At 38.8% G+C, this 24,975-nt stretch overlaps 1 protein-coding gene across 6 annotated transcripts in view; it reads right to left on the bottom strand.

Moving 5' to 3' along the window:
• Positions 1-24,975, bottom strand: part of ATF7IP (activating transcription factor 7 interacting protein) — a 170,065-nt gene that overhangs the window by 106,672 nt on the left and 38,418 nt on the right. The window contains exon 1 of one of the 6 annotated variants that reach the window (XM_024193877.2): positions 8,053-8,104. The exons of the other annotated variants lie outside the window; for them this stretch is intronic. The gene's annotated coding sequence lies outside the window, so the exon portion shown is untranslated. Of the gene's footprint in view, positions 1-8,052; positions 8,105-24,975 lie in introns of those variants that run through there. 6 annotated transcript variants of the gene reach the window in all.

Here is a 24,975-nt window from a genome sequence, read left to right as displayed (position 1 = left end):
AAGAAAAGAAAAAAAAAAGACAGTGGTACTGTAATTGGAAACTGCCTACGGAAATAAGTGAGCTTTTCTCATTAACCCATTTAAAGCTGCTATGCTGCCTGCCTGGAATGCAACATCTTGTAATTTAACCAATCAAGGTAGGTTCCAAGCCTACAGCCACTAAATATTGTATTCTGTAATTGATAATACAAGGAAACTTCCTGAAAGAAGATACAGTAGGACCTCAGAATTACAAACACCTTGGGAATGGAGGTTGTTCGTAACACTAAAATATTCGTAACTCTGAACAAAAAGTTATGGTTCTTTCAAAAGTTTACAACCGAACAGTGACTTAATACAGCTTTGAAACTTTACTATGCAGAAGAATACTGCTGCTCTTTTTTTAGTAGCAGTTTACGTTTAAACACAGTACTGTACTGGTTTTGGGGTTTTTGTTTGTCTCTGCTGCTGCCTGATTGCGTACTTCCAAGTGAGGTGTCTGGTTGACTGGCCAGTTCATAACTCTGAGGTTCTACTGTACAATAAAGAGAATGTTTTTTCCTCCCAACTGTTTTCCATTCACACTTACATTATTCATTAACACACTTCCTTATTATTTTTACTCTTTTCTACCTGCCAAACTTTAGTCCTCATATTTGAGTAACCATTACCGCTTAGATAGCACTCTGATAGACAAAATAGAAATACATGTTTTGTTTAACCTCTTAAACCTGCTTCCCATATTTACACCAGGATCAGAATGTCAAAGAACATTTATATATGATTAACTGCTGCTGCGCCGCCAGCAGAGGGAGCAAGCACTCAAATTTTTTATGATACCCATAAAATAGTTGCTTTGAAATTTATTTTTTTAGGAAAGTGTCTCCCTCACCAGATTATAACTGTTTAATGATCGACCAAATGTCAAGTCCAAATGACTTGTTAGTATCCTTTTAAGTTATCTACACGTAGTGTGCAAAATCCCCTAAAATACATTTTACACAACTATTTTTAATATGTAAATTAATAGATACACATAAAAACATTTAAAACACTTCAAAAGCATATGCTTTATAAACTAGCACACATCTCCTCCTTCCCCTCGCCACAACAGCTTCAAATGAGCTTAAGGCAAGTAATTTCACACCACTGGAGATGTTCATCTCACCCTGCTTGTATAATGTAGAATAAAAATTTCATTATTTATTGTGCTTATAGCCATCCTGCAATAAAAATTTTAACAAGGAGATATGTCTTGGAATAAACATGTGCTTTATTGCTTTAATTTAAATAATGGAATAATTTTAGGTTTGGCTAATCTGTCTAAGGGCAGTGTTTCCCAAACTTGGGACGCCGCTTGTGTAGGGAAAGCCCCTGGCAGGCCGGGCCAGTTTGTTTACCTGCCGCATCCGCAGATTCGACCGATCGCGGCTCCCACTGGCCGCGGTTTGCTGCTCCAGGCCAATGGGAGCTGCTGGAAGTGGCGCGGGCCGAGGGACGTACTGGCCGCCGCTTCCCGGAGCCCCCATTGGCCGGGAGCAGCGAACCGCGGCCAGCGGGAGCAGCGGCCAGCTGAACCTGCGGACACAGCAGGTACACAAACCGGCCCGGCCCGCCAGGGGCTTTCCCTACACAAGTGGCGGCCCAAGTCTGGGAAACACTGGTCTAAGGAATTAAGAGAGTTTGAGAAAATAACAGAAGATCCTCCCACCAACTTGTTAAATGTAATGTGCAGATTGTAAGAGTCCTTTATATATGAACTAATAAGAGAAAATAAGTTATTTAAAATTTATGATCTCCAGGACCACAATGCAATAGAATTATACACTAGGATTTTTCTTGTGTGAACCTTTAATCAGAATGAAGTTTGCAACCACATATAGTAATTTACAAACTAAGGTAAATACATCTCAATAGACATGAAATTTCAACTACAGTGTATACAGGAAAACAGTGGATCTCTGTTTTCAGATGCCTTTTGTAATTACAAACGTACAATTGAAAAGCAAAGCATGTAAAATCAGAAACATTACCAACTTGCTTTGCTACATATTCCTTAGTTGTCTAAATAATTAACATGGAAAAGTATTTAATTTTTATTAGTAATATGTATTTACTATATTATGCAGAAAAAGGAAAGGTACTTGACTATTTTGCTTTTTTACAAGACTACCGTACTTTGGCAAACAGCCACAGTAGAATGTAAATGGTTTTTTCTCCTCATTTTCTAAAATAAAGATGCATCTTCCAATGCCTTTTTTTTTTTTTTTTTTTGGCATTATGAGAACAGGTTTTATTTAAACCGTTAACAGTTTACTTTGTGTCCAAAAATATATGGTCTAAAAACCTTCCTAAAACCAAAAGTTTAAATATAATTTTAAAATTATTCTAAAAGAAAAAAGTTTTTTTTTATAAAAATCCATCATTAGATGGTTATTTTAACTGACATGCAGATCTTTTACAGATTAACTATTGCAGCCAAAGAACATTAAATAAAAGCTAGCACAAACTCTGAAAAGTTAAAATGAAAACTACATTTGGTTCACTAATAAATATAACATATCACTGCACACAAAACTTAGAGCATAACTTCCAGCCATACCCACAAGGGAGCACACTGCAGCCATGTAACAGATCTCTTGTAGGCGCTGAGTGTGACAAGAAACAGCCAAAGCAATAAGGAAGTAGCATTCAACAGACCGGTTCATACAGGTTTGGTCACATCCGTGCAAGCCAATCAGCAGTCTTCTTTCACATATCTATCTACCTTCTCTGACTAAAAGGGGGTAAAGAGGCCACGTTTCAAAGAATAATTCTATAAAAAGGCTACACTTATCAAGGACTTGCCTGAGCAAAATATCTAAAACCATTGGTATTTTAAATTTACATAATTAAATATCCTAAAGTGTCCAAGTATTAATGCTTTGCTTAAGACTCTTCAAATAGCGTTTGAGTACTTCCACAATTCTTAATAATCACATGACCAATTCGCAACAAAGAAAGTATTGCCACAGGTGCCCAACCAAGCAAAAAATAACTTTTATAAATGAGGCATTTCTTATCTCAAGGAAAGGCATTTGTACAGTGGTGCACAAAATGATGCATGTATATAGATGGAAAATGTGCAAGGGGTTGGATTCTATAAATAAACTTTTTAAAAAGTTTACATAGATGGCAATCATAATTATGAAACATCAACACGCACAAATATTGTGTATATCTATGTAAATTCACTTACGACAATTCCCTTAGCCTTCTCTTTCATATTAAGCTTGAAAATCATATATAGTTCTGTGCCAAATAGACAAACACCACCAGGAACATCTCTCCAATAATACCTGCAGATTTTTCTCCCTACTGAAAGGCAAAGGACCAACATTCAAACGGCCAGTGGCTATATGGTAAAACCAAAAATGTGCCAATGTATTTTTAACAATACATGAAGGACCCCTCCTGCAGCCAATTAGAGAGTTTTCCCTTTCCCTCCCTCAAGTCTTTTGAAGGAGAGATCACTGCTGTGAAGCAACAAAGGCAGGCATTAGCATAGCTGCTATGGATTAGCCTATAATCGTCTGCTCATATGAGCAGCTCAAGAGCTGCTCAAAAAGTTAGCCAATCAGCAGCCAGCTTTCTGAATCCTGCCTGGTAACAGGAGACAGACAAAGAGGTGGTTATGGAAAGCAGTGAAACAAGTTGGGATCCAAACAGTGCACAATGGTTCTTTTCATAATACAGTCAGTCAATCTAGAACAGTGTTCGCATAAAATCCCCGAAATGTGTATTAGCCAAAACCACCATAACCACAAAAACACTTGCCAAAGAGCAAGAACTATGTAGAGGAAATAAAGATGGTTTTCTCTATGATCATGAAAATCAGTGTCCTTCATCATAGTTATCAAAATATGCAAATCTAGTTAGCATTTGGCATAGTCAAAGAAATAAGAAGAGCAACTGATCAGGGCACTTTGTTCTAGGTGCAGAGTCCAAGACTCCAAAGTACAGAATGAAAGAACTGCGTGGAACCTGCATTTTTAAACAATGGTTCCTAAAACTCAGTTTTCAAACTGGAATGAACTGCAGTAACAAGTTAAAATAACCTGGCAATAATTTTGAAATTCATAGAAAACAATTATATCCTTATACACAAAAGAAAAAACTACACTGTTTCCATGTAAATCAATCTGCAAAAAGGAGGACAGATGCTAAGATGTTCTGCACCAGTGATATGTTTTAGATATCGCTAACATATATTTTCTTAAGTCTACCTTATCTGATTGCAGTTCAAATCGCAAAGTGCGCAATATACAAAACATCACCTATTTGGAGTCTTTCACAATTATATCTACTTTTGAAATGTAACAAACAGGATTGTCATATAATAGATTGGCAGCCACAAATACAATTTCTTTCCGCTACACGTTACAGCAGTTTTTGAGTTCTCTCCTTTAAAGCTAAAATAAAAGGAGTGTTAGCTGAATAATATCAATTAAACTTGTATGTCAATTTTAGGGTGAGAATTTCTTACAGCATTTATATCACCGTTTGCTCTATTTTCTAATAAGCATATTAACAGATTAAATATGGGACAGTTCTAAACCTACTATGCTATTTTTAATAGACTTTTTGCTATTTATAATATTGACCTTTCAATGAAATGGTTAAGTAGTAAACAAGTTCATAAACAAACAGCCTTTCCCCCTTCTAGTACAGAGAAGCCTTGTAATTTTTCGAACATACCCAAGAGGGAGCCTGGTGCAGCAATGCTCTTAGTTTACATAATCTCCCCATAGGAAAAATAAATCAGCAGTTGCTTCATTGTTATTGTACTGGGAAAGAATTCAAATACCTTATCTGATTGGCTCAAATCAGCAGTTGCCTGACAACCAATCAGATATCAGCTCCTCAAATCCTGCCCAGCAACAAGGGAAGCACATGAGGGTACTACCAAGAATCCAGACAGGGTGTGAAAACAAATAAGGCTGAAATATTGTACATAGAAATGACATTTTAACCAATATAAACAGATTCCCAAATAAGTGCTAAACCATGTAAGCAGAAGCCCTTTTTCTGGTCTGAATGAAACAACTGAAGCTTCACAACAGAACTAGGTGATGACTGTAGCAAACAGGACATTTACAGTCTCAGTAAAGATACTGCATTTTACATCTACAGGTCCTTGTAGGCTAAATTGGAGTAGGACATCTTTTAAGACTACAAACTTTCACTAATGTAGACATTAGTTTAAAAAAATTGGTTAAAAAAAAAAAAAGCTGAGTTTAAATATTGCAGTGGTTAACCCTTTCCCCCTTAGAATATTTCATAATGCACGCATTCTTCCCACTATTCCAAAAGACAATTCAAGCACTGCTCCTCTCATGAGAGCAAAACCAAAGTGAGACAAAGAATCATTTTTTAATACGCAAGATTTTCTCTTAGGCCACAATTCAGCAGAACACTTAGCACATGTTTATGTCCATCCCTATGCAGGCCATGTCTACACTACCCCTTATGTTGGCAAAACTTGGCACTCAGGGGTGTGAAAAGAAACACCCCCTGAGCAACGTAAGTTTCGCCAGCATATGCGCTCGTGTGTACAGCATCTCCCACCAACATAGTTAATTCTGCTATTTTAGGTGGTTTTATTATGTCGACGGGAGAGCTCTCTCCTGTCGGCAAAAAGCGGCTACACAAGTGATCTTACAATGGCACAGCTGTATCAACACAATTGTGCCACAGTAAGCTTGCTAGTGTAGATATGGCCTCAGTGAGGCACTTAAGCATGCACTTAAAAGTATGTGCTTAAGTGGTTTGCTGAAGCTGGGCCTTAGCGAACAGAACTTGAGTTCAAAGTATTTTCACCTTTTCTATACCATTTCTATTTGAGGAACAGTTCCTCCACCCACACCGAGGTAACAGCTCAGATTTTTCCTAATTTTTTTGTGTCTTGCGTCTCCTGGATGTGCTAAGTGGCTTAATGAACCTGTAACTAGGACATTCGTTTTAGAACTCTCTTCCTACATTACAGGGCAGCTGCTCTCTGTAGGTGCATGTACTCAAATTAAATCTTTCAGCTTTACCCAAGCAATTCCACTGAGTTGAACATAAACTTGGTCCACTACTATCTGTCTTGACAGATGCTCTAAGAAGTGGAAACAACATTCATTCCCAAAATGTATGTATGTTTTTAAAAAGGGGGGGGGAGGGACAAGAGCATCTCTCCCAATAAATTTTCATGAAATTTCCCAATTTTCATTAAAAATGCACATTCCAGTAAGCACCACAAAAACAACTCAGGTTGCTAAAAGCGATCAGTTTGTTAACTTGTTAAATCAGATCCTCTCTCTCTTTTACACACACACACACACACACACACACACACACACACACCCTCCTTTGTAATAAAATATAGAGAAAAGCCTCAACTTGTTCTCAGAATTACATTTCAATGCTTATTTGGATTATGAAAAGTAGCAGTATTTCTTGAAGGGAATTTAGCCATATTAACAAGAGTCGCTAGTCTATTTTTTCCTTTCTTCCTAGGACTATTATGGAGTTTTATCTTTACAGAGAATGCAAAACCTCAGCTTTCCATGAACTGCAACACCTCAAAGCCTCATGTATAAATATTGCTACTGCCACACATTTGTAAAACAGCAGAAGTGAATGTTCTAACATGACATTTATAGCCATCCAAATGAGAAAGCAAATATGTTTGTTTATAAATACAATTTTTGAGTTAACACTTTAAGATGAGTTAGTACATTTTAAACACATCTGTGGTGTTGTATGTGTCTTATTCGCATTTTTGACATAACACAGGATTCATTACTACCACTCCCCATTTGGCAACATAATTAAACAATATCAAGCGGAGTTAATTATGCCAAAGAAGTTGATACACAACGTCACAACCCTTTATAGAATTAAAGCCTATATCTACTTCTGAAATCCCCAAATGAAATGAAATTACACAACATGCAACAAAAAAATACAGATTGCACACTTGAACTAATCATTCATATACAAAGGATAAAAAAAAAAAGATTACAGCTACTACACAAAGAAAAACTTGACAATTATTTTTAAAAAAATCAATTCCATTTTTGTTTTGAAGTTTTTCTACACATTGCAAGAATATCGCCTAAACCACACCTATATTATAGAAGAAACTTACAGTGAATGCTTACACAAAACACATGAGGACTAAAGCTACAAGAGAGAACATTAACAGACATATGATTCACTATTCCAAGTTAGGCCTCTTCACCGTAAATATAAAATGTTCTGTTAGAGCCAACTCAGTATGCACTTTATCTAATGAAGAAAGTAAGGCATTTACACTTACATTTAGAATAGCTTTCTTCTAAATTAGTCCACTTACTATGTGCATCTAACTGCAGTGATGCAATTCTGACCTCTTAGCCTTTGCAACTGTGGCATCAGACAGCTCATCTCAGAAGAATCTGATGTCATTAACAGCAGCCCTCTGAGGTCACTTGTCAGACATAATGAAAGAAGAAAGTGAAGAGAAAATGGCAAAAAACTGTAAAATAAGCAGGAGTAGCATTAAGAAATTGTGTTAAACTTACTATGTGTCATACAAACATTAATATTTTTAACTCCTTTCTTTTGGTAACCAAAAATGGCTATTTGAAAATCTACCTAAAAGAGCTTTTGTTCAATTTCTCAAAAATGTGAACTTTAACATGCTCTTAATATACTAGGTTTGTTTTTCTCTAGGGAAGATTTGCTTTCTGCAGAGAGATGATTTACACCTGTTGGGGGCTGTTTTGTTATTTGCTTGCTTACTACACCCAGTCACCTATGCACTGCCACAGATATAGGTCACTACTAAAAACACCAAATCCTTCAAATCTAATTCAAGGAGGCAAGACTTCTTGTTCCTTCAAAACTTGTTGATGTTTTATTTCCTGTAATTAAAACTTGGTTAGAATACTGATTACCTTTTTTATTTTTTTTTTCCTTTTTTTTTTTTTCTGGGAGCGGGGAATCCATTTGTTTACTTTTACATTAAATAATGATAAAAATCTTTTGTAAATGTAAAAAACATACCCAAAAGAGAGCCCCCTGCAGCCATGTTGCCACCTTATCAGCTCTCCCAGCAACAGAAACTATACTTGACTAGTCTGATGTCACAGGACTAAGCGGAGATTTGCATAGCCCCTCTGGTTGGCTGCTGAAGATTAGTTTGCATACACCTATCAGTAGCTGGAGGCTGAGCAACCAGAAGGAGGAATACAAAAATCTGCCTGGCAACAAGCTGAAAATAGAATCAGTACACTGGGCTGAGCCCTCAAATGGGTGTGAAAATGGGAGAAGACTACAAGCCAACCCATGATGCCTCAATTTGCAAAATTATACATATATGTATGTATAATATGTATGTCCTTCCAAAAAAATTTTTACACCTGAAACTGTATAGCTATGTAGCAGAGACAGATAAGCAACTTCTCTGCAAATGCAAGAAATGGAAGGGTCACACAGTATTCAAATATTGCACTGAAGGCAAAGGTGTTAAATATTGTATAATACATTTTTCTAACGTTTGTGCTTTTTTATGAAAGGAAAAATTAGTTTTAAAAAGCCAAGCTAGGCTAGTCATTTTCATTAAGCATTTTATTAAAGAACCCCTATTACACTCAAGCAAACAAACAAAATTAGTGGCATTTTCATACAATTATAATCTCATATACATTTTTATACCTCCTCTCTCATTATTTCCCATTATTAATGGGTGTGATCATGCAAACGGGTGTGAACAGAAACTGTTATGTTAGACCTGTTATCTCTGCCAGTTTAATTTGGTGATGTTACAACCAAACATTTGACAATACTATCCACTCGAATGGAAGTGATTGTGACCATCATTCATATTGGACTGTGGCATCCCTGAAACTGAGATTTTATTCCTGCCTTGTAAATTATCTTTCTGCTGAGGAGACCACTAGCCTGCAAGGGTACACACTGAGGAGCAATAGCAGAGATTCCAGACTACAGGACTCTTCTCATAAGGAATTTAGCATGGTGAGCAGCCTGAACATAAAAAAGAAAGCTTCCATTTACACACAAAGTCTCTTGGTAATAAAACAGAATCCAGCATGGGGTGGATTGGGGTGGGGAGTAAGCATACAGCAATTTTTTAAAGTTTTTGCAAATATATTTCTGAAATTACTCTAAGTAGGGCAAAGATCAGTATCCACAATGGTTTACCGGAGACCTCCCGACATCCCCCGAGATAATCAACTTCAGCAGTCCAATTTTCACCAACTTCGCTGCCAAATTATTGCACATATGTACATACTCATGCGCACACTCCCACAAACATTGTCCTCTAGGTTGTACAAATTAAATTAAGATTTTTATTTTATTTATTTTATTTTTTGTAACCAGAGATGGCTGCTAGCATGTAGAACACAGACAGAGCAGTTAATAGTTTGGGATCCTTCAACAGAGCAGAATCATGAATACGCGACATAAATGAAGTATTCAATTCAACCAAAAAGGAAGACAAAAGAAATGTGCACATTAGGAAACTTTTAAAGAATAAATGTTGGAAGGAAGAAGTGTCACTTTGCCATGAAACAGGTTTCTATAAGTAGTAGTTTTATCAACCATATCTAAAGTCATAAAAATTTACTAGGCCACTTTCTATTGAAAAATTGTACTCAATTATTTTGTTATTTTTATTGGTTGGTGTGGTCCTTTACCCATAAAACAGCTGTCTGACTAATATTTACAGATTAAATATTTTCAGTAAGTAAGTATCAACTGCTGTCAGGAGAGCTTGAAAGGTATAGCTAACCAATATTGTTTTCTTTTACTACTAATGGCAAAGGATAAGAGAAACACTTTCAATGCAAGGTCTTCAATTTATTAGTATGAACAATGGCCGTGGCTAATGACAGATACTGCGTGTTTCTATAATGCTGATAAATAAACGTCGATGACAGTACAAAATCAACAAATCTCAAGCATAGATTTGGGTAAGATGTATTTGAACTAGTAATGTATGATAGATTAAATTCTCTCAGGTCAATAGTCAGCCAGTTGTTATTTTATCTTTGCTGCCAGGAAAATATCTGTCATTCAACTCAACTCAAAAATGTAAAACTATGCACTCAAAGAACAAGATTCAAGATATTTTTCAAAGAGTATTTCCAAACTGCATTTCAATATGTTTCAACTTCAAACATAAGCGGTTATAGCCCAGCCACTTCTTCAGCCTAATTCTGCCACAAAGCAATTTCTACAGTCACAACCAGTAAAAAGACTGTCAAGGCTTAACAAATGAATCATTACTCAGGCTGACTGAGGAGGAGCTCACAATGGGAAACAGGAAGTGCGTAAATACATCACATCAAAAAATATGGCTCTTTTATGTTGCTTCGGCAATGAAAAGGAGCTGTAAACTTAACCAGCTTTCTGCGGGTTTTGACAACATAGTGCTCTCTACACCCCGCTGTGTTCTGGCAACTCCCCTTTGCCAGAATGTTTCTTTGAGATCAAAAACAGGGTTCACATTGAGCTAGTACACGGCAGTACTGTGTACCAGCATCTTTTATGCTGTCTTCTTGTTCTCTAACCTTTCATTTTAAAAAAAAGTCTTTAGCTCATAGGTTACCAAGATCCCTTCAAACCAACTGTAACTGATCCAATGACATGCCTACAATTGCAAACCTGAAACAATAACTAAGAGGTGTGACCTGCCTTGTCTATTTCAATGGGTGCGAACTAAAAATGACCAATGATAATACTTCATTGTTACCAATTTCATTGCTTGCCAGAGTATGAAAGAAAGGAGAGAGGAACATATTATGAAGATTTATATAATCCACTGTGATAGTTCTTTTTGGCACCTTAAATGAGTGGTTTTGGGAGACTACCACCAATCCCCCTCTCCTCCAAACCAAGGAGGAGTCAACCCAAAGAAGCCTGGTAGAGCCCAACAGAGCATCTGCCACTCATCCCCACCAGAGTGCTGCCAAGCTCAAGTAGTCCGCAGACCATACGGGCCTCAGCAAGGGAAAGCCAAGCTTGAGGTTCCCAGCAGAATCCATGGCGTACAAGTATTTTTTAGCCCATTTTTATAAATGCTAATGTTTTGTTTGCTTTTTTGACCGCTGCTGTGCATTGAGCAAACACTTTCAGGAGGCTTTCAGTTCTGAGTAGAAAACTTCCATGCTTGTTATTTGTACATGAAGATTTTTTCCCTTTTTTAAAAGTTTAGTCACAATAATTATTCAGTTTTTGAGTACGAGAATGACAAAATTACAACCACCCCATTATAAAGAAAACAGTGGCCTTTCTTTGTACAACCCTACTGTCAAAACTTCATGGGGTTGACAGCTGAAATGCTGCAAGGGAGCAGCTCTCATTGAAGAGCAGTACCCTGTCTTGTCCACAAGAAAACTGGTTTTAATTTGACAGTTATCCACATATGAAATCAAATATCAAGCATTTTCCTATTGTTTACATTTTTCATGCAATGAAATGACTACTAGTAATATGGATAAGCCCCACATGACATCCCATACTTAAATTTCTGCATTTTCTGGACAATTTAAATTATGATTTTTATTCATTTAAAATAAATATTTGACATCACAGCAGGAAAAACTGAAAAAATAGGTACTATCAAAGTCTACAGGGTCAGTGGTTTCTCCTCACCTGTCAGTGACAGAGAGCTGAGTTCTGCCTCCAGAGCCATGAGTAAGCTGAAGACCTACTGTAGTGGATGTGGGGACCTCCATGAGCAGAATTATGGTGTAGGTGCCACATGTGATCTACACAAATCCATCTGAATGAACAGATGAAGCTTTCTGGAGGCCAACACGTTCACATAAAAACAAGGCAGAGGCATATTTGATCTCTTCAACTGGAAACTCTTAAAAACTCAAACATCTCATTGATCAAACATTAGAAGAGAAAAACTGCATAGAACAGTGCTGGTTCCAGCTGTGAAATGGTAACACACAGTTCCTGTTGCTTGAAAGCACCGAGAGGAGCTGCTGTAAAGAAGTAGATCGCTGATTATCAAATTTAGTAGCCTGATTTTGACTGTGGACTATATCAATCAGATTCTTCAGCAGCAGGTGGAAGAGCGCAATATGGACAATACTTTCACATGACAGGGCAGGGGGGTAGACAGGTAAATGCTGCCCAAGGCATCAACTTACAAAGGAAATGAGGATTTTTTGTTGTATCTTTTTGTTCAAATTCACATAGTTGCATATGTTACTCACACTTAAAATTACTGATTCCTATTAAAATTAGGTATTTACTACCACAAAAGGTAAATAGTTAATTTATACCACCTTCCCTTTTAGAAAGATCTTAGTGAAGGATTCCTGCAATGCGGCACCTACATTTTTATTGTCTATAAAGGAGGAAGATTTTTTGATGGTTTATATGGATACACATGTATTAAAATTAATGTATTTAAATTAATGCAAATATATTTGTGTTTTAATTAAAATTAGCTCATTTAAATTGGGGGTTACGTTTTTATTCCTTAACACCCACAAACTCTCCCACTCAAAGCCAGAGACATCCTAATTTTAATTCAAACACTATAACCTTTCTGAAATAAGATTCTCAAAATTTATCTGGACTGCTAATAATAAAATTTTAAATACACAAGGAAAAGTGTTGCGGGAGAAGAATGATTTACTGTAGCCCATAGCTGTGCTGGATGGTTCCACCTGACATCCAACTACCCCAAACAAAACATGGAGTTTCTGTCAAAATATCCATCACAGAAAGTCAGTATTGCATCAATGAAAAGGGCAGAGACTGCTGAAAAAAATCAATGTCTAGTTTGCCAGAGTATCCTAAGGGAACATAGCTATTGAAGCTTGAAATACCTTAGCCTAGGGCTAATTAAGTCTTGCACAGACATGATTCTCAGAATTCATGTGTCTGTTTGCTCTTGATCAAATATAGTCAGTCATAATGAGGACTAACAGTATGTAGTAACCCCTTTAGGAGTTATACTGTCTAGAAACTCAAAACACCTTTACAACTTTAATACAAGCTTACAACTACAGTATATTTTAAAAACTGTTTTTTCAATTCTTATTGCTACATAAACAGATGATTTTATTGACCCTGTTCTGTCCTGAGAAGAAACAAGAGAAGCGGTTATAATTAAATGAAAGAAACCACATGTGTATTAGCAAAAAAGGAATTGGGTTGCAAAAAACAAATAGTTAGTATGGTATATATTCAAGAGCAGGGGTTCTCAAACTGGGGGTCGGGACCCCTCAGGGGGTCACGAGGTTATTACATAGGGGGGTCGCGAATTGTCAACCCCCACCCCAAACCCCTTTTGCTGCCAGCATTTATAATGGTGTTAAATATATATTAAAAAAGTGTTTTTAATTTATAAGGGGGGGGGGTTTACACTCAGAGACTTGCTATGTGAAAGGGGTCACCAGTAAAAAAGTTTGAGAGCCACTGCTCAAGAGCTCAGCATTTCCCTTCAATTCTGGCCCATTTGACAGGGTTAAATGCAGTCATGGAGCAATAATTTGCTGTCTTTATTTATTTGGACATCTAAGATATATGTCCATGCTAAAAAATTCCTATATACCATGTCAACATTTAATTCCTTGATTCAGAGATTAAATCTACTTCTGAAAATAAGTGTAGTATATGAGTTAAAGCCCCAAGATGTGAAAATGTAGGTGACAATGAAGAACCAAATTCAAGCCTGGCATATGGAGGAGGCCAGACTAACCCTGCCTGAAGTCCACTAAAAAGACATGGCAATAACGACGATATAAACACAAATTTCCTGAAAAAAAAATGCTCCACAAAAACTAGTGACTAATTTCACATTTGATCATACTGGGGACATCTCTCTCCAACAGCAAGACGGGAGGGAGATCAAAGTTCCTTTGGGTGCAGTATTCCAAATCTCTGCATTACTGTAGTAGCATAAATTAGATTACCTTCACTTTTTCCTGGTGACCAGAGAGCCACAACTTTAGCCATAAAGCAATAAATTATACAGACTCTGAACAGCTCTACTAAAATTTTGTTAGGTTTCTTTAAATTAAATCATGTGAAGACCAAAGTCTCAGCATCATCCCTTTTGATCTCACCAATTGCATCTGCTCTTTGATATCACTGAGACACAGAACCTGGTACACAGGGCACCAAATTCTATATCAGATATAACTAGGCATTCCCACAGGAAATTAGAAGGTGGAACTGATGGGAGCTGTGAAGGCAAAGAAATATTCTGGTTTATACAAAATGCCAGTGAAATTTTTCTACCCAGGTCAATCTTAGATTCAAATCTTTTTTTCTGATCATATGTATCTCAAGAGACAGCTTTCTTTGAGTGTAAAGAGTAAAAGTGTCCAGAAGTTAAGCCTGGAAGATTAAAAAGATTCATGGTTTGGGGGTGGGGGGCAGGAAGGGATTTTGGAATTCTATGCACTTTCTCTGTCTAATTGTGCCCTTCCTGCAGTTACATTTACTTTATCTACCTTAGCTACTTATCTGCCCCCGACCTCCCTCGTTACTGTAGTTATCTGAGCACCTCACAATCTTGAATGCCTTTAACTCTGCCACACCCCTGTGAAGTAGGGAAGTACTATTAACCCTATCTTAGAGATGGAGAACTGAGGCACAGGAAGTATTGGACATAGCAGGGAACTGAACCTGGGTCTCTCAAGGACCGTCCTTCCTCTTATTTAATTAATGCCTCATTTTAACAGCAAATGCGTGCAAGGTTAGACTTCCTCCAATATGATTCACACAGTTCTAGAATGTTCTACAGGGGGTTCCTGGTATACATTGGGGTTGCATTCTTGAAAAGGGCGAAGGATAACAAAACGACGGATACTGGGGACAGATACCCTCCATCCGCGCTCCGCCTCTTCCTGCCCCCTCTCCACCCCTGCCCCACCTCCTTCCCACCCAGTTCCACCCCCTCCTCCGAGCGCACCCCATAACTACTCCTTCCCCTCGCCCCCAGCCTCCTGGAAGCCATGAAACAGCTGATCATGGTGGGCAGGAGGCTGCTGACGACGGATATGTGGAACGACATAATTCGAACACGTTCCCCTACGGATGAGCAACGGATATGTGAAACAACAGATAAGAGGGAGACGTATACTGGGACCCCCTGTATAACTAATCTGTATTACATTAGATGACTTTCAAGTAAAGGAAACTAGCCATAATCTACAGCAAGAAACAAATTAAAGAATGAAATGCATGTCTATTTGCTACTGCCTATAATTAAAGGTAAGAGCCTGCCAACTATTTGGGTTCATTTTTCAAATTATAATGAAACAAAACAAAAGCATTTCATACAGTTACTTAAAAATATACAGAAAGTATAGTTAATTTGAAGAGTTGCCTTTTTCAACAGTCATCACATGAAGTTTTTGGATTTGTTCACACTTGCAAGGTCACAGTTGCATATGATATAAGCAAAGAGTTAGCAGAAAAAAAAGAAGGAAAAAAAAAGGCTGCCCAGAGTGCTTGATCTTGGAGATTAGAACGATCTTTTACATACTCTGGACACCATCTCTGAGAGTTAAGACAAACACTAAGTCTACCAGAATTATCTTGATTTTGGAAGACAGTACTAATATCCCTTCCTGTTTTAAAGAAACCAAGGTTTTGTTCTAGTTTTACAAAAACAGCTTGGTGACCGGATACTTTTTCCCTGTCCACCCGAAGTTGTAAGGCACAAATGTGTTAGCCTCACAATGCCCAATGGTTCTCACAGTGTTGCCCATTATACATATAAAAAGACACCCCCCCCCCCAAAATTATCTATTTAACATCTCATGATTTTATGTCAATCTCATGATTTTCAAAGGTTTGGGCTGGCCATACCACATGAAAAGAACAAGAGAGCACATGGGCTCAGCTCAAAAACATCTTAGCCAGACAGCAGGACCAGTGGGTGAGTGTAGGAGCTAGTACAGCAGCCGCACTACCACCAGGAGTGAGGGGGGGGGGGAAGAGAGGGAGGATAAAAAGCTAGAAGGTGAAAAAACACAAATTGACCTGTTTCTCACCCTGGCACACCCACATATTCCTGAACTGCCATCCAATGTGACAAGTGTCCAACTTTGCATTCTAAAAATTGACATTGTATTCACAGAAAATTAAATAAGACTGAATTATACTGCATTTATTAATCAAGACCACAACAAAAGGCTAAATACACAAACTCTTCTCTGCAGTGAAGAAGCCACGCTGTTCTAACTCCATGAAACAGGAGAATTCATCTTTGAGACCCAGCTGGACTTATTCTCCCCCTAGCAACTCAAGACCCAGAACTGTGCAGGGGAGAGCCCCCCTTCAGGAACACTAGGGCCCATGCAGCCCAACCCCTCCTCCCTGCCACATGAGTTCAGGGAAGAAAAACTGCTAGGAGGGGACAGCCAGAAACTCAGCCAGCAGAGACAAGCAACTAGAGAAGGGACCTTCAGACACTGATGTCATCCATACCTGACTTTTCCATGACCCAGGGACCTCTTGATGCCAACTGGCAGAGGGAACAGGGTTTTATGGGAATCCATTGGGCTTACATGTGAGGTTTCTACAGAGAGCCAGTAGCCCACTTGTCACCCTAATCATTGCAAAATGTATGTAAAGATAACCTTTAAGAAATTATGTAACTATATTGAAAATTATATTCTTAAGGTCGACAGGTGACCAGGGGATGACATGACTCCGACAGGTTCCTTTCAGGTAGGAGGTAACAGACGCATCTCCCTGTCTGGTCATATGTGTATTGCCCGCTGCACAATGGACACTGAACCTGATGCTAATCAAGAGACTGTGAAATCAATAAGAGAGGAAAGCCATAGGAAAAAACAAACAGCAGGGGATATCCTGTTTATGAATAAGAACAAAGATTGTTCTGATATAGCTAGGAGTTCCAAGAGACACCCTGGATACTTCACCATGGAGACAAGCTGACAGCATTTGTTTGTCATATGAAAAGAGGGTAACAGCTTGCCTGGCTGTAAAGCACTGGTGTGCAACACTATTGGACATGAGAATATCTTGTTAATTAAGTCTAGACTCTAGAATGAGTGTTATGATTTTATTTTATATGTAACCATTTGTTTCATAATTCTACTGCTATTGCTTTGAATCTCTATGTTTTGTTAAATAAACCTATTCTTGATTTCACTATAAACATATCTAAGTGCTATGTGAAGCAGGGTGGTGATCAGAGGTGGAACTGGTAAGCTGGGGTGTACTGTTTCTTTGGAATTAATGAATTTGTGACTAGCATGTGTGTCCAGTGAACCAGGGGCTAGACACTCCAGGGAGACGCTCAGAGCGGTGGCAGTTTGCCTTTCACTAACCTGGAGAGACAGCGGGGCCTGCGTAGAACTAGGTGCTCTGTGAGGTGCCTCAATTCTGGGTACCCCCAGGAAGTGTCACATCCTCTCCACCCTCCAGTTTTTACTCTGGACAATTTTCCCCTATGTCTTTTGACTGTTTGCTCCAACTCCCTACCCTCAGTCTCTTCACCTCAGTCTCACTTCAACTACCCTCCATGCTACCCTTTCCGCTATCTTCTTAATTCCCACCCTTCAATGCCCCCTTCCTCTTCCTGCTCTTCCTTCTCAACAAAACCCTAATTTTTTTTTTTAAAGAAACCAACAAAAAATTATGAGACTAACATGACATTTGCAGACTATCACATTGTTCTTGAATGTTATATTCCCTCCCTCAGAGATTTGTTTTTACTATCTAAGATTGTCCCTGCAGTGAAGAGTTTACATTCTCCTTGTTTGAAAAAAAATGCCTAGCATAATGGGACCCTGATCTCAGTTGGGGTCCCTAGATGCTACCTTAATAAATAAATAAATAATGGCTTGACGCTCTTCTACATGAAAACAAGTTGTGGAAGAAAAAAATTAAACAATGTTTAGTTTTGACTACTTCCATTTCACATTTTTTTCTCTGCTGTAAAATTGTCAAGCTGGACATCTGCTATAAGAAAACAATGCAACATTCTGGAGAACGATGTCAAGAATATATAGTCAGTATATTCAACAACAAGACTTAACACTTTTACATTTTCCAAGCAGTGAAACCTGTTGCAGGATACATAGCAACTGCCGAAGGACAAGCAAAAGTCACAATACACCCAATGTTCAAACATATGGATACACTGATTAATTTATTGTGCAGCACACATTTGTTGACTATGAACTGTCACTCTTCACCCTGAAGGGGATCATATTTCAGTGGTGCTGTTTGCATATCAAGTAATACAGAACTGATGTGTTTTGTGTCCATTACATTTTCTACAAGTGAAGCTGCTGAATATTCAGATTTGTTTAATTTCCATAGTGGAACAGTATCTTCTAGGGGATAGGGACAGCACTGCCTGTTCCCAAGGAATGACAATAAGAGCGTGGTTGTGGAAAGACTGAGCCAGGAAGTAAAACTGACAGTAAAGTCAAGTCCCATGGCACTGGCAGCACAAGTATGAGCAGTGGCCCGAAAACAAGGAGATGAAGTGAGTACAGTTGCTGCTGCCCATTGCCATTGGAGGACAGCACAAAATGAGTATAAGGCCTTGGCTACACTCGCGGCAGCGCTGTGAAGCGCAAGTGTAGTCGCGCCGCCAGCGCTGCGAGAGCTCCACCTCTCCGAGGGGAATAGCTTGCAGCGCTGCAAGGGAGCGTGCAGCGCTGCAGGCGCTGATAACACTGGTGCTTTACAGCGCTGCACTCGCTGCGCTCGGGGAGGGTGTTTTTTCACACCCCTGAGCGCAGCAAGTGCAGCACTGTGAATTGCCAGTGTAGCCAAGGCCTAAAAGTAGGTATGGGGAACAAGAAGTCCGGAAATAGTTGCTGTAAATTTTCATTTTATTTTTTTTTAAAGTTAATTAAAACAAACTACCAGGAAATATTTCCAGTTCCACAATAGTTTATGAAGCACTTTGGGACCCCTCAGGAGGATACAGGGTATAACATGGTATTAGCTCTGAGAGATGTTTAAAAATAGCCATTAAAGAGAGACTTCTCGGATCTAAAAAGCACAAAAAAGAGTGAAAAAGCCACATCCATCTTTCAGAGTGGGAACGATCATATAAGGTGAGTGGGAAAGGAGATTTCAAGATAACTGATTTTTCTGCTAGACTTCTCTGCCAACAAACTAATCCACTATTTAATTTGTTCATTGTTCTTTTTATAAAGAAACAGAGGAAACATGTATGTCTGAAATGGCAAAAGAAAACTGAGGACGTTTTTCCTCTAAAGATGAACTAGCTTCCCATCTTTTTAGACTCAAAAATGGCTGTTTGTAGTTGGACTTCAAACTAGATTTAGTTAGCTGCATTTCTAAGTGGTTGTGAACAAGAAGATTCTCCTCTATGAAGTCTGGATAAGACATCTGTTTGCAGGAGGGGAGCAGAGTGGAATAAACAGACAAATTAACTTCAGTTCTTTAAAAAAAAAAAAAAAAAAAAAAAGCTGCTCAATGAACACACACACACACACACACAGTAAGCAAATTTGCAGTTCCAAAAGCTGGGTCAACACATGCGAGCCATAATAATGCAGTCTTCCATGAGGATTTTAGATCCAAATTTGCCTCTCCCATACAAACCCAAAGTTTTAATATTTTATTTTAAATTATACACATGAAATGCAAAATCATAAAGTTAGGCTACAGACAATATGACATCAATGATACCACATCATTTAAAGTAAACTGATCTAACAAAGCTTTACAGCACCTTTCATCTCCAAAGCAATCCACAATCATTAGCAAATTGATCCTCAAAACTCTTTTAAAGTGAATTATAACATATTAGAGATGGGGTGCATGCATGCACGCACAGAGTTAAGGTCCACACATTCAAAAGTAGTCTCTTTGGCGGTTCAATAAGAAACCTATAGGGCCAGATTTTCAGAAGTACTAAGCTTCAACTGGAGCCCTGGGTGTGCCTCATTTCTGAAAAATCAGGTCCTTAGATACCTCAAAGTAGGTGACCAATAACTAAAGCATCCAAAATGAGAGATTGCTTTGAAAGTTAACCTGTAAATTACTTGGCCAAAGCCAAAGGGGGACTATGTCAGAGCCAGGATTAGAATTCAAGCATTTAACTCCCAGTCCTCTATTCAAACCAAGAAATCGTACCTTTCCTTGTGTGTTAATGTCTCATATTTGGACAATGGCAAGTTGAAATGTACCATATGTATAGATATAGTATTTAACAAAAGAGAGGCACCCATGCTACTCTAATTTAGTTTGTGAAGCTACTAAGTCACTTTCTCCAACAAATTAAAGACATTTTAAAAGCCTATGTTATAAACTGCAGATTTTACATGCACAATAGATAGTGTTTTATATGTCAAGGACAGACTGGTAGTAATGAAAAACAAAAGCATATTTTGGCATCCAAATACTTTTTTCCTCAGAATTACATTTCCATAATGAATAGATTAGACAATACTGATTTTAAATAAATCAGTTTTCATTATTAGTTTCCTCTGATGTTATGCTAGTAGGCTTAATATGTTCCTCTCACCATTGGGTATTTGGCTTTCACAAGTCTCATAAAAAAGCTTGAGCAGCCTGCTAGACATTAAACTATCAAAACATGTAATGTGTATTTTTTTAAATTGGGGTTAATCAAGTTGGGTGAATTCAGAAGAAAGAAAGCTGGGGGAGAAGGATATGACAATCAGACCTTAAGTAGTCCTCTCTGAAATATTACACAAATTTAAATTAGACAGTTTTAAACAACCTAAAAAAAAAAACCACAACACAACTCTTGATTATTACACCCCTATCTATCTTCAATCAGGTATCCTCATCAGACAGGTATTTTGAAGACTCAACTCTGCCTGAATTGAGTCTTATTCAAATTTGGTTCGGGGGAGGGGGGAGAGAAGGCAGAGAGAGAGAGAGAGAGAGAGAGAGAGAGAGAGAGAGAGAGCGAGAGAGAGCGAGCGCGCGAGCGCAGTCTTTCCCTGTTAGCTGCACTAACACTAGCTATAATCATCTGTGGCCAAGAGACAGCACACAGAGTTGCTAAGCAACTCTTCTTGGGCCATCTCAATACCAGCTTTCTGCCACTTGGGAATACTTAAATGAACCTAGCACTTGCACATAAAAAAATCCCAGAGGCAATGCATTACTAAATGCAATACCAACTGCAAACAAACTCTTCACAACTGTTTCACAAAGTCTGATCAAGCAGGCCACAGACCCTTCAAGAGAATTTTTTTTTTAAATAAACAAGCAATCAGCTTATACCATTCATTCATTTCAAAATCAAATTCCTCCTTCTATTTTGATCACTACTAAATTTAAGCCATGAAGATTTGTTTTGTTGCCCTCACATGAAGTCTTAATGTGCTTTACAAAAATGGCAAGCAAAAGGTTGCAAGGAAAAATGCAAGAATTAAAAAAAAAATGCAGGGTGTATTTACTTTTCCACTGTGACAGTCTGTCCCCCTATGTTCACCCCTTTTTACAGGACTATGATAATTTTTGAACAAAATATGGCTTGTGAGGTATGATTTGAAAACTCAATTTGCTATCCATTACTGTCCTGGTAAAATATGCATGGCAGGCAACATTGTATGTAAAGTTACATGGTTCTACTATATGATATTACTAAGACATGTTCCAAGTCTGGGGAGCAGTCACAAACCAGTTTCCCAGAGACAAAAGGCTAGCCGACACCTCAGCCAGGTGTCAACAAAATCAAATGGACCATCACCTGGTTAAGTGGCCGTTCTTTGGCAGAAAAGAGGGTGGGGGCAAAAAAACCTACATCTTGACAAAGAAATAGCTTGGGGTTCCCATCACACAGACTTTGTTTCCTGAACCTCAACAGGGGATGATTCTCAACAAAGAAAAAACAAGGGAGAGCAGACATCCCAAATTATCTCCCCTTTCTCTCTGCCCCCAGCATCCAAAATATCTGAACAACAAAGGAAGCTGCATTGGACTGGGGGGAGGGATCCTGACTGAAAGAGATTCATCCAATAAGGCTGCTGAAATGTGGTGAGAGAAATCTTTGCTTTGAATTCATTTAATAATCTAAGTTAGGCATTAGTTGTGTTTTACTTTTATTTTCTTGTAACCAATTCTGGCTTTTATGCCTCAATACTTGTAGTCATTTAAAATCTATCTTTCTGTAGTTAATAAATTTGTTTTACTGTTAGATAAACCAGTGTGTTTGGATTGAGGTGTTTGGGAAACTCCATTTGGGATAACAGGATTTGTGTATATCATTTTCTATTAATAAAATGATGGACTTTATATGAGCTTGTCTTGTTCAACAGAGAGCTGGCAGTACAAGACATACATTTCTAGGGAAAGTCTGGAACTGGGAATTTGCTGGTGTTGCTCTGCAATGTAATTCATGAGTGGCTGGCCATAGCACTAATACAATATAACTGGGAGTAATTTATATGCTGGATGCTATGTGTGAGCAGACCAAGAGTGGTAGCTCTCACAAAAAAGCAGTGCAAAAGGCACCCCAACGTGGAGAACTGAGGAGAAACAGCTGTTCATCGGTCCAGATAGGAGTGGATGGGACATTACGTGCAGGGTACTAAATTTTTCTAGATATTTACCGGTACACGATTTTTCCGCATAACAAGAACCCTAATCTGCGTGGGTTGTGGTGACATTAGTATGGTAGGAAGAAACAGCACTATACAAAGAACAGTTACTTTACAGTAACTGTGGTTCTTTGAGAGGTGTTGTACACATGGATTCTATGCCACACATACTTTCCCTGTGACTAAGGAGTCCTACTCATATAGGATTTTGTATTAATGAAGGAAATAAGGAATGGTTAGGCTCATTCTGCCCATTATGCCTCAGGTGAAGGGGCCCTGCAAGGACATCTGAGGTGGAAGCATGGCTCCAGCTTACACAATTGGCCAAACAAACCTAATCTTTGTTCAGTATCAGATGTATACAAAGCAGCCTGCAAGGAGGTTCTAGCTATCAGCTGTTCCTCTAGCCTGATGGATTTGAGTTCTTCCCTGTGATCCTGTGGGAGTCTTTCCATAAACTGAGACACTTTATCCCAGTGCAGACCGATGCTTCTGTCAAAACAGAGTGGTTTGCAATACACATCTGGAGACTTGTAGAAGAATAGATTTTTCTGCCAAACAGATCCAGTCTCAGTCTTCTTCTCTTGTTGTTTTAGGAGGACCTTGCTGCCTGGGCCTGGATCATTCCCGGATAGCTGCTATAACAAAATGAGCCTGGCACCAGATGTTAACTAAAAGGACTCAAAGCCCTTGGGAGAAACTCCATACAGTGTGTCTGCCCCTCAGAAGTGGCAGGCATTGATGTTAAAGTCCACCACAAATCCTCTGCAGGCTTTAAAAATGCCTCGTTAATAGACATGACAAGTTTACCAGGCATGGAAGAAAGAAGACTGTGTAGCAGCTTGTGAGACTTATCCCACTGGAAAGTAGTGCAAGAGGTCTTGGATCTGGGCCATGTGTTTCCATCAGGTCTTGGAATACCTTAAAAGCTGAGGATAGGAGGACTGACTGCCTCATTAGGAGTGGATGATGAAAATGCCACCAGGATCAATTGTTCTTCCATCTCTGCCCATTGATCCTCTTCATTCTTAGACAAAGAGAATGTGGCCAGAGGAAGGGGGAGCAGCACAGCACTAGCTTGTGGTCATATAGCTGCATACCCAAAGGCCTCTAAGCATATGGATACTGGATAGGTGTACACAGAAGAAAAACAGGGGCCCCGCTTCCTGGGAGATCCATGGTCTCCCTTGCTCAAAGAGTAGTCTCTGGAATCAGTCTTTGACTGCCAGTGTGGTGCCCATGGAGGAGGAGGAGGAGGAGGAGATAAGTCTCTACTATGTCTTGATGGAAAAGATTTAAAGAACTTACCTCTTTCAGTGGTGGGGCTATCCTTGATATGCTCCGACGCTCCTGCATCTTTCCTACCAAGTTAGGGAAGCAGACAGTATCAGCCTCTCAACTCTACCATAATTTTGGTGGCCTAAGACCTAGTTAGTACTGATGATGTTCTAAGAGTCAGCAACAGGGACTCCAGTATCAGGCCCACAGACAGGCCACTTGGTGCCCAAAAGGCTATAAGCATCGAAAGAGATGTTAACTAAGTGCTGGATACTGTGGGTACCAAGAATGTCAAAGAGTCAGTGCTGGAGAGAAGGTAATTAGTGGTTTTAGCCAACACAGAAAGCACTCTTTTCATAACCACTACTGAGGTGCTAGAAGGGCCCCCATCTTAGGCCCATGGCTGCAGAATTTGAGAGGAGTCTAAATGTCAATTCTTACGTCTCCAGTTTGAGGGTCCCAGAGAAGGAGATCTACGTCTCAAATCCAGAGCAATGCTCCTTCCTAACCCTTCTTAAATAAGTCGATAAGTGCAGTTAACCAATGGAGTTTCTTAGATGTCTCAGCACTGGAGCTCGGGGTAGAATCATGGCTTGCTGGGGCAAGAGGGACTGAAGGGAGAACTGAGCCTTAGCTGTGTCCTTCTCTGTGCCCAGGGAGGTCTTCATGGAGCACTTCAGAAAAAAACAACTGAACTAGCATCCCCAGCTTTCTGAGGCCGCTTGGAAAAACAGCAGCAGACGTAGAAATGGTCAAGGATATAACCTTTGCCAACAAGAAAAAGGCACTTAGCGTACCCATTGTTGAGTGGTATAGATGCATTACAGGAGGGACATATCTTAAACCCTGGAGATTTAGCTCCAGTTCCAATATATGCTCAAGAATGGAATCAATGTGGACAATCACTTGAAGACAATTCTGTTAGTGAAAGACTCCCGCTCCTAAATATGGAACACTGGAGGGTAAACCACTTTTGGATACAATGCAATTTAAAATGAGTACCAAGAAAATCAAGAACTTGTTACATATTTACAAACATTAAACACTAAATATAGGGAATATTAGCTCCTGACTGGTGTACTGGAAATGCAGATATATTTTAAAGGTAACAATT

The sequence above is a fragment of the Terrapene carolina genome, unplaced genomic scaffold, assembly GCF_002925995.2.
Source record: "Terrapene carolina triunguis isolate 2854851 unplaced genomic scaffold, T_m_triunguis-2.0 Scaffold68, whole genome shotgun sequence".
NCBI lineage: Eukaryota > Metazoa > Chordata > Testudines > Emydidae > Terrapene > Terrapene triunguis.
This window is presented reverse-complemented; position numbering and strand designations above follow the sequence as displayed.